This window comes from Eumetopias jubatus, unplaced genomic scaffold (genome assembly GCF_037043125.1).
Source record: "Eumetopias jubatus isolate StellerSeaLion01/CBP00866 unplaced genomic scaffold, mEumJub1_p1.0 scaffold_8, whole genome shotgun sequence".
Lineage (NCBI taxonomy): Eukaryota > Metazoa > Chordata > Mammalia > Carnivora > Otariidae > Eumetopias > Eumetopias jubatus.
In genome coordinates, this window is record NW_028274814.1 from 95,257,683 (window position 1) to 95,267,335 (window position 9,653).

Here is a 9,653-nt window from a genome sequence, read left to right on the forward strand (position 1 = left end):
AAATATAATTACATTCCCCATCAGTCACAAAGTCATAATGTAATGAAACCAAATGAGAGTCCATCCACCCGAGGCACAGCAAGCCAAAAACTGACACTGAATCCTTGCAGTGAGGAGAGATAGATAATTTACTGAAGAAAGATAGATGTTCAAAAATCCTGAACAAGTCAGGGTTTTTAAGCACAAAATTTGGGGCAGGGGTCTCTTGAGAAGGTGGATGCCGCTGATTAGAGGCCCATCAGGTCATCCTAGCAGGTGCTCTGGTGCCGCTTCATCTGGTTCCCAGAGGCCTGTTGCATCTCAAGAGACCTGGAATCTGAAAAATATCTTGATTCTTTGTGTTAAACCAGTGAGGTTGCATTCCTACAGGTTCCTTGGCCAGTCCAGCTGTTTCTGGGGGTGATATGACCCCTAGCATTCCTTCTTTCCTCTGAACTGACAAGATCACATGAGCTTTCATCATCAATGTAAAAAATAGGTCATATCCTTACAAGCCTCATTTTGTTTCTTGAATTCCACATATGAGTGAAATCATCTGGTATTTGTCTTTCTTTGACTTATTTCACTTAGGACGATACTCTCTAGCTCCATCCATGTCATTGCAAAGAGTTCATTCTTTGTTATGGCTGAGTAGTATTCCATTGTATATACACTACATCTTCTTTTTCCATTCATCAGCCGACGGACACTTGGGCTGCTTCCATAATTTGGCTATAGTGTCTTCAAGCAGCCCTCGATAGGAACACCTGGAAAATGCACAACTTTTGAGTGTTTCTTTTTTCCTCGGGAAGATGGGAAATGAGTATATTATAATCATCTGGGGCTACACTTTTTGAAATAGACCCGTCCCAACACCACAGACTGTGTGAATGAGGAACCCAAGAAGACTTTCTGGTGAACCTCATGAACCCCATACTACTCGCCCTTCTTAACAGTGCACGAAGGTAGTGGGCCAAATCTCAGTTGTAACTCATGGGTTGACCGTGATGAATTAATGATCTTTTATTCAAAAAGTAACTCTTGAGTCAGAATGCTAAACTCAGCAGTAGGGAATGGAAAAATAAATAAAACATGATTTCTACCTTCAAAGGTGCACAATTGAGTTGGCAAGGCACTTTGGAAAACAGGTAAGTTATAATGAGGTGAGATAAGTGATTATGTAGAGTTAGGTTTCACTCAGTATCGTATTTCCTTAGAATGCAGTAAGATCTAGATGAGGATCCAAGGCGATGAGACTACTTAATAAAGGTTGCATTTAAAAGGAATAAAGTTATAATGAAGGAATAATCTCAGGAATCCTCCACAAATGTTTCTTTTAAGAAGGTAGGTGTAGACTTGTCAAGGCTCAGCTTACAGAATGTAGAAACTTCCTTATAGCTAGGCACTCTGAAAGGAGGTGAGGAAATCTTCCAGGCTGAAACCATCCATTGTAGACCCATATTTTTCACCATAACCAAATCGCTAATCCTTTACCAAGTTTCGTTCAGGGACACTGAAATACAACATATGAGGTTTTCAAACTCAGTGCTGGGAGTTGAAGCTCCAGCTGCAGTGCACCCATAAGAGGAATTGGAACCCAGCAACCCCTTCTCACCCCAGGCTGGGCCCTGCTCCACCTTAGTCCTCCCAGTTCAGATGGGCTCTGCCAAGTGCGTCCCAGTCACTCCAGTGTGGCCTCTGCCGCACAACAAGCTTCTGGCTGGAGTGGTGGACCCCAGTTCACCTAGTGTCAGGATCCTGCACACTCCCATCCAGCTGGAGAGCTCTCCACAGCCAAACCTACCAGCAGGGGAGCAGCTGGAGGGTCCTAAGTAGGCCCAAGACTTGATCCCTGCTCTCCTATCCTTGGCATTGCATGGACACCTATGAAGACCAGCAGCTGAGAGCCCCCAAGCCGACTGGTGAAACGGCTGGGTGAAGTATTTGAGACTGAAGCCCCCACATTGAATCTTCCCCAGAGCCCGTATTGCCTCTACAGGCAATTCACCTTCTGAATTGGACTTGCCTCTAGCCACCTGGTTTTCCATTGAGGACCTGATGGCGCCCGGGAGCCAGACTGAGCTCCCCTCCAAGCAAATATTCTCCAAGGAGGAAGCAGGACAGCCCTCAGAAACCTCTTGACCAGCCAGGGCTTGGCCGAGCCTTCGAGAGACCCTGAGGCTCCCTGATCATCAGGTTCTAAGCCTAATAGATGGCAGGTGAATGGCAAGGGACTAGGGAGCTCTCCCCTCACCATCCTACAAGATGATAACTTCACTGGGACTCTGACACCACGACGGGGTAAGTAGCCTTCTTCCTTGAGTGAAAATGCTAGGAAACGAAAGAAAGGGGCCATTCTGGGAACCACATGACTTTTGAAAACTGGAGGCCAAGCATGGGAGCAGGGTCAGGACCAGGACTAGGAAAATCAGCACTTTCCAAACTTGGGAGAGAACTAGATTGTGCATTCACCGGGGGCCTAGTGGTATTGTGTCCTCTCAACCCCTTCTTTCCCTGGGAGACTAGAAAGCCTCATTGTCTTCGCGCCCTGCCCCCCAAACTACCAACTCAGGGACTAAGTGTTTTCTTGGGCTTTCTTTGTGTTCTTTGTGTCTCATGTGTTTCTGGTACATTAAAGAAGGTGATTTTAAATGGAAAAAAAAAAAGAAACACAACATACGAACAGACAGAAAAAATCTTGAATTTTATAGGAAAGTTAGCCCTGTAAATTTTAGCATTGACAAGGACCTTAGAAATCATCTTTTTACCAGTCTAATCCTTTTACTGATAACACATCTGAGGCCCAGAGCTGAAGTGACTTGCTCAAGGTCACAGAGCTAGTTAGTAGCAGGGGCAGAAAGCGGGCAGTCTCTGACTTTTCTAGTGCTACATTGCCGATGGCATCTCTGAATTAGCTGGAGATGTTTTTGTAGAAGGAAAGAGATAACAAAAAAAATCCTTCTCAGCCCACCTATGTAGTAAGATATAATCAAGTACAACAGACTGTTTAAAAGGAGAAAAGTGACAGGCTCAGAGGTATAATAGAAAGTATTTGGCACCATGCCCTGTTCATTCCCATCCCCTCCCCTCCCCTCATACATGTTCCATGACCTTTAGCGGCAAGGATGCCCTTCCAGCTTGGGTATTCTTCCTTGGGATGAATGTGCTATTAGTGACCCTTTTAGGGCAGCCTGGACGACTGTTGCCTTTTCTATGTGGGAAGTTGTAGAGGGTCAGGTCAGAACTTGGTAGATATCACGGCAGAACCCCTGGGCTCAGTGCACCAATGCACACACATGCGCGCGCGCGCGCACACACACACACACACACACACACACACCCTCCTATCCATATGAGCAGGGCCAGTTTCTCACAAATCCCCCTCCTCTAATTGGTCTTGGCTCAGTAGTCCGTGTGGTCCAGTCTTGCTCACCAATGCCAAATTAGCCCCCATTCATCCTACATTTCCAAACGAAACATCAAGTGTCTCTTTTACATTCCTTCTACTCAGGGTGACATAATCATAAACAATCCTCTGCAAAATATTCCACAGGCCGACGTCTGCTTTCCTTTCCTCATTTCCCAAAAGGAGGTGATCATAAATAGAATTTCAAGAAATTTCTCCAGCAGCTGTTTGCATATACCACTACTTCTCTAGTTCAATCCTGAGGGTATTTTCTCCTGTCTGTTTATATTTGTGTTACCTAAGAAATAAACCCTCTTAATTTAAGAACAAATGAACAGTGTGAGGTGGCAAAGTTCTAGGCAGGACATAAATCTCACCAAATTGATCTTGTTCACTGAAAACTCACAAAAATGGCTTCAACCTCAACCATTCTGCTTATACTCTCGAACCCATTTGGTAACAGCCACTAACATTAAAGGATTTGTGTTCTTTTTTACCCCCAAGCACCCATACTGAAAACAGAAAGAATTCTCTGCCTTTGCTCAACAAAGGGAGTCTTTCCAAGGAAAGTAGTTTTTTAAAAATCCAGACAAAGGAAATCTTTTCTAATTATGAAAGGGATTTGTGATCCTGGAGATGTGCCTGCTAGTCGCAGCTCTACCCCATGTATCTCAAGCCAACAGGAAATGCTGCTCAGTGGGAGGCAATAAATGTAAGCTACTCAGAGCTCAGCGCCTCTGGTTCCTCTCATCTTGACTGCAGTGTAGCCTGTAGGACAAGCTCATCAGGGTGGGGTTTTTAAAAACACTGATTCTGGATTCACACCGATCTGGATCCCATTTCAGTTTCACCAGTCATAGTCTCTGTGAGGAAGTTATGTTTTCCTGAAGATCAGTTGGGGTTACTTATATTACGTTCTTCCTAGGGTCACAGGATTAGCTGAGATGATTCAGGTAGCAGCCCTGAAGACCGGTAAAGCAGGTCCTTGGAGCTGAATAAAAGTCATCCCTATGTTATGGAGAGCGGAGCCAGAATGCCCTCGATGTGTAAAATGGCAGGGCATGCCTCACTCATCCGCTAGGGCCAAAAAGTTCTGGCTAAGAGTTGCTCAATCAATTATAGATTTAAAGGATAATTGAGCATTCTTTGTTTCTCTTGGCAAAATCATGATTTGCAAAATCCTATTTGGCAAGAGGAATGTTCCAAAGTTCTCTCTCTCTCTCTTTTTTTTTTTAAGAAAATCATTTTAATTGCAAAAGGTTGCATTACATGGACAACCTCTGGAATTCCTCTCAGGTCAGAGCATTCTGTCTCTGAGCGTGGGGTATGTGGTAGAAGGAACATGCTTGGGCATCGGTGCCAGAGAGCCCTAGAGTAAGCCTGGGCACCACCTCTTGCTGCCTATTAATTGGTCAAGGTCTGTCATCTTTCTGCAGCTCCATTTTTTCATCTGTATACATGTATACAGATATAATAATACCTACCTTACAGCATGGTTGTAAGAACGAGGTGAGAATAGTATATGTTCAAGTGCCTAACATGGTTCTAAGCACATGGTAGATAATGAATAAATGAGAGCACCTCTACCCTTCCTCTCCAAAGTCACCCAGGAAGGTGACCCAAGTCTCTATGAACCTCCCAGACAGCTCTTCCTTAGGGAACGAGAGCTATGGATGAGGTTTTGCCATTTGAGCACATTCTCTATGCGACCTGTTACTTAGGCAGCCCCTTGAGATTTTGTTAGGAGGAAGAAGGTTGAGAGAAGTTAATGACAGACATCTAGGGGCTGGGATTTTGGCACTGCTTAGTTGGCTGCTTTGAGGACATCACCCTGCCCTATATCCATCTTGCCACCTATCCATTCAACAAATATTGATTGAGCACCAATTCTGTGTTAGCACTGCACCTGGGCCTGGCAGACAACAGTGAGGAATCAGTGACCCCTGCCCCTAAGAGTTCACGGCCACGGGCGAGACAGAGAAAGAGAAGTATGAGACAATTAACATACAGTCCCGTGTCATCAGAGCCAAAAGAGAAGTACAAAACACCACGGGCATGGCAAGAACGGGATGTGTGCTTCCTGGGAGGCTGTTAACTTGGTGCTACTTTAAATGTATTCGGTGAGGGGGCCACCTGGGTGGCTCAGTGGGTTAAGTGTCTGCCTTTGGCTCGGGTCATGGTCCCAGGGTCCTGGGATCGAGCCCTGCGTCAGGCTCCCTGCTCAGTGGGAAGCCTGCCTCTCCCTCTCCCACTCCCCCTGCTTGTGTGCTCTCTCTCTCTCACACTGTGTGTCTCTCTGTCAAATAAATAAATAAAATCTTTAAAAAATGTATTCAGTGAGGGGTAGGGAAAAGTCTATTTTTAAACCATTTTTTAAAGAATAATATAATAATGGGGTGCCTGGGTAGCTCAGTGGGTTGAGCGGCTGACTCTTGATTTCAGCTCGGGTCAAGATCTCAGGGTCCTGGGATTGAGACCCCCCTCCAGCTCCGTGCTCAGCAGGGAGTCTGCTTAAGATTCTCTCTAGCTCTCCCTCTGCCCCTCCCCCTTTCTCTCTCTCTCAAATAAATAAAACCTTTTTTAAAAAATAAAAATAAATAGGGGCACCTGGGTGGCTCAGTCGGTTAAGCATCTGCCTTCAGTTCAGCTCATGATCCCGGAGTCCTGGGATAGAGTCCTGCATCAGGCTCCCAGCTCAGTGGGGAGCCTGCTTCTCCCTCTGACCCTCTCCCCTCTCATGCTGTTTCTCTCTCTCTCTCTCTCTCTCTCAAATAAATAATAAATAAAATCTTTTTAAAAATAAATAAATAAAAATCAAAAAATAATATAATAAACACCGGTACATCTGTTACACCACTTAAGAAAGAAAACACTACAGTGGGATGGGGAAAATGGGTAAAGGTGGTCAAAAGGTACAGACTTCCAGTTATAAGATAAATAAATAAGATAAATAAGATATACTGTACAGCATGGTGACAGCAGTTAACAATATCATATTATATATTTGAAAATTGCCAAGAGGGTAGATCTTTAAAGGTCTCATCATAAGAAAAATAATTATAACTACAGGAGGGGATACATGTTAACTGAACTTACTGTGGTGATCGTTTTATAATATGTTACCTATATCAAATCATTACATTGTGTACCTTAAGCTAATACAATATTATACATCAATTATATCTCAATAAAACTGGAAAACGGAAACTCAGAAAACAACCCACTAGAAATACAGTTGAAACCTATGTATCCCTTCCTCCCCATTCATATTTTTATACTTCACTATACAGGTATGAATGCCATGTGACATATGGAATTTTTTAGTAAAACAAATATTAATAAAAACTATGTTTAGGGACATGTACTTGGCTAATTCACTTTTACTAGCTGAAAGTCAAAGCAGATCAAACTTCTGAGAGATTTTGCAAAGCTTTTTATTTTTCATTTTTTTTTATAATTATTTCCCAAGTTTGCCTTTGGGTTTCTGAATCCTACACATTTGGGGAAGGGGGCAGGGGGCAGGATTGATAATTTTTAAAAATTAGAAAATAGGATATAGGATAAATCACTCACTGTAAAATGTCACTACACTTTATATTATTCAGTTTCAGTATTTCTGCTGCCTTGACAGCTATTAGATATACATACTGTAAAAACGTTCAGCAGAAATAGGTCTGTGCTAAAGAGAACAGTTATTTATTTATTTTTTAAATTGTCCCACTCGGGGCGCCTGGGTGGCTCAGCCGGTTAAGCGTCTGCCTTCGGCTCAGGTCATGATCCGGGATCCTGGGATCGAGCCCCACAGCGGGCTCCCTGCTCAGCAGGGAGCCTGCTTCTCCCTCTCCCACTCCTCCTGCTGGTGTTCCCTCTCTCGCTGTGTCTCTCTCTGTCAAATAAATAAATAAAATCTTAAAAATTGTGCCACTCAAGGGGCGCCTGGGTGGGTCATTTGATTAAGTGCCTGCCTTCGGCTCAGGTCATGATCCCAGGGTCCTGGGATCAAGTCCCCCTGCCCCCACCCCCACCCCTCTTGTGCGCTTGTATGTGTTCTCTCTCTCAGATAAATAAATAAAATCTTTTTTTAAATAAATAAATAAACAGGGATTCTAGATCAGATCGGCTAGAAGGGCAATTTTTTTTTAAGCAAGGGTTTGGGGTCCTTCACTTGGAACACTGGCCCTACACCATACCCAGGGGGGGGGCAAAGAGGTAGCTGGAAAGGAGCAAGCAGGGACACCAAAGAGGTCAGAGCCCTAGGCACCCTTCCTGGGACAGAAGATCAAAGACCAAACATGGGCAAAAAGATTCACCCCAGTTTTATTTTTTATTTTTTTTAAAGATTTTGTTTTTTATTTATTTGACAGAGAGAGACACAGCGAGAGAGGGAACACAAGCAGTCGGAGTGGGAGAGGGAGAAGCAGGCTTCCTGCCGAGCAGGGAGCCCGATGATGCGGGGCTTGATCCCAGGACCCCGGGATCATGACCTGAGCCGAAGGCAGATGCTCAACTGGCTGAGCCACCCAGGCGCCCCAGATTCAGGCCAGTTTTAGACCTGCCACTCAAGTTCTGAACAAAAACTGGATCCCCAAGCACAGGGTATGCGGACATGCAGCAGCAGGAAGCTAGGCACCTGAGCCAGGTAATTCAATCCAAACGTAGCAAGGGAAACAAGAACTGGAAATCTCTCCTGGAGAGAAGCAGGTCTCTGGCAGACCCTGGAGGTACTTGGGGGACAGAAAAATGCAGAGCAGAAGCACATAGATTATTCAAGAGACCCAGGAGGAATGGGGCTCAGCCCGGTACAGCCTCTAACAGCATCACAAGAGAGCTGGCCGAGCCCCACTTCCCGGACCTTTGTAACAGCAGAAGCCACTTGGTCTATACACAGGGGAGACGGTAAACTATCCCACCAAGTGCTTGAAAATAAACGTCCCCTCTGAGATGTAAACACATACATTAACTGCTCAGAGATAGGCAGCTCGGAGAGACAAATGGTTCTGAGGCCAGCAAGACTTGACCTGGGCGAGTGCATCAAGAGGTCGAGACACATGTTAATGCAATGCAAAGGGCAGAGGCAGCTCTCCCTTCTCCTGTGTATGTCACACCAAGTATACTTTTATAGATCACAAAGATGCTCAAACCATCACCTCCCACCCAACCTGCCATTCGGAGCTTGGCGGGCCAGTGGACACCTGAAGCTACCACAAGGTGGCACTGCCCGCCATCCAAGAGTTCAGTTCATCCAGGTCAACCCGGTTCCTCTGAGATGTATTGGGTTGACTTTTTCCTTATTACCTTACGAAATGAGTCAAAATTGGAACTTGCCATAAAGGAGAGAATATGCTGGCAAGAAGGCTCAAGTATCTAGTCCCTTTTGTAGTTACATTTCCTCTGTAAAATAATAGATGATCATTCTTATTTATAACTTTCCATCTCTTGTAAGCTTTCAGTAGTATTGGGCACCACGTCTAACTATAACCAACTGACGAGGTCACATACAGTCGTCACCTGCAAGGTCAGACCCTGGATCAGGGGAAGGCCATCAAGTAACCATTCCTCTGTCTCTTGGCAGATATCTGGCTTTTCCTATTTGCACCTCTCTATTTTTTTAATCACTGTGTGCTCTTCCATTTGAGGTGTTTTCAAAGAATTTAAAACCACATAGATGTACAGAGTGCAGTATTTTGAGACCCTTTGTGCCCCCCCGCATAAGGGAACAGGCAGACAGGAGCATGGCTGTCAAGTCAGTGGGGACCAAGGGATTAACTAGGACGGGTGTGAACAATGAATCCAAGGCAGTAGGAGCCAAAATTCAGCATCCAAAAAATCCAAAGCAAACACCAAAGTCAAAGAAAGGAAGAGAATCCCAAGATGAAGACAAAATTCGGGAAAGGGAAAGAGATGTGTATGAAGAGGAAGCTGTTGGGGAGCTGAAGAGGATCTGAGATGATACTCCATTAATACAGGAAGATTTTCGCAGGTGTCCAGAGTATGTACCAAGCTGGCTTAAAGCTCTCGGGGCAAGACAGACTATTAAATTCCTGATTGACCACATTCTCATTGGTTGACTGGGGGGAGGGGGAACACTCTGCCAAAGCTGGCCACTAACTAAGGGTCTCTGTTATGGGGCTAGGTTGAGGTCAGAAACTGGCAGATGACTGATCCTTTACTCCCGGGGGCCTGGAGGGTCCAGCTGACTTTAATTCTCCCTAAGCAGATAGCTGTGCACCCTTCTCCGGTTTCCAGCTGAGTAAAAGTTACGGCTGCC

The 9,653-nt window shown here is 44.9% G+C and overlaps 1 pseudogene; it reads left to right on the forward strand.

Moving 5' to 3' along the window:
- The first annotated feature begins 1,635 nt into the window (after positions 1-1,635).
- On the forward strand, positions 1,636-2,438 carry LOC114214901 (cell division cycle-associated protein 3 pseudogene; annotated as a pseudogene).
- Positions 2,439-9,653: the final 7,215 nt, after the last annotated feature.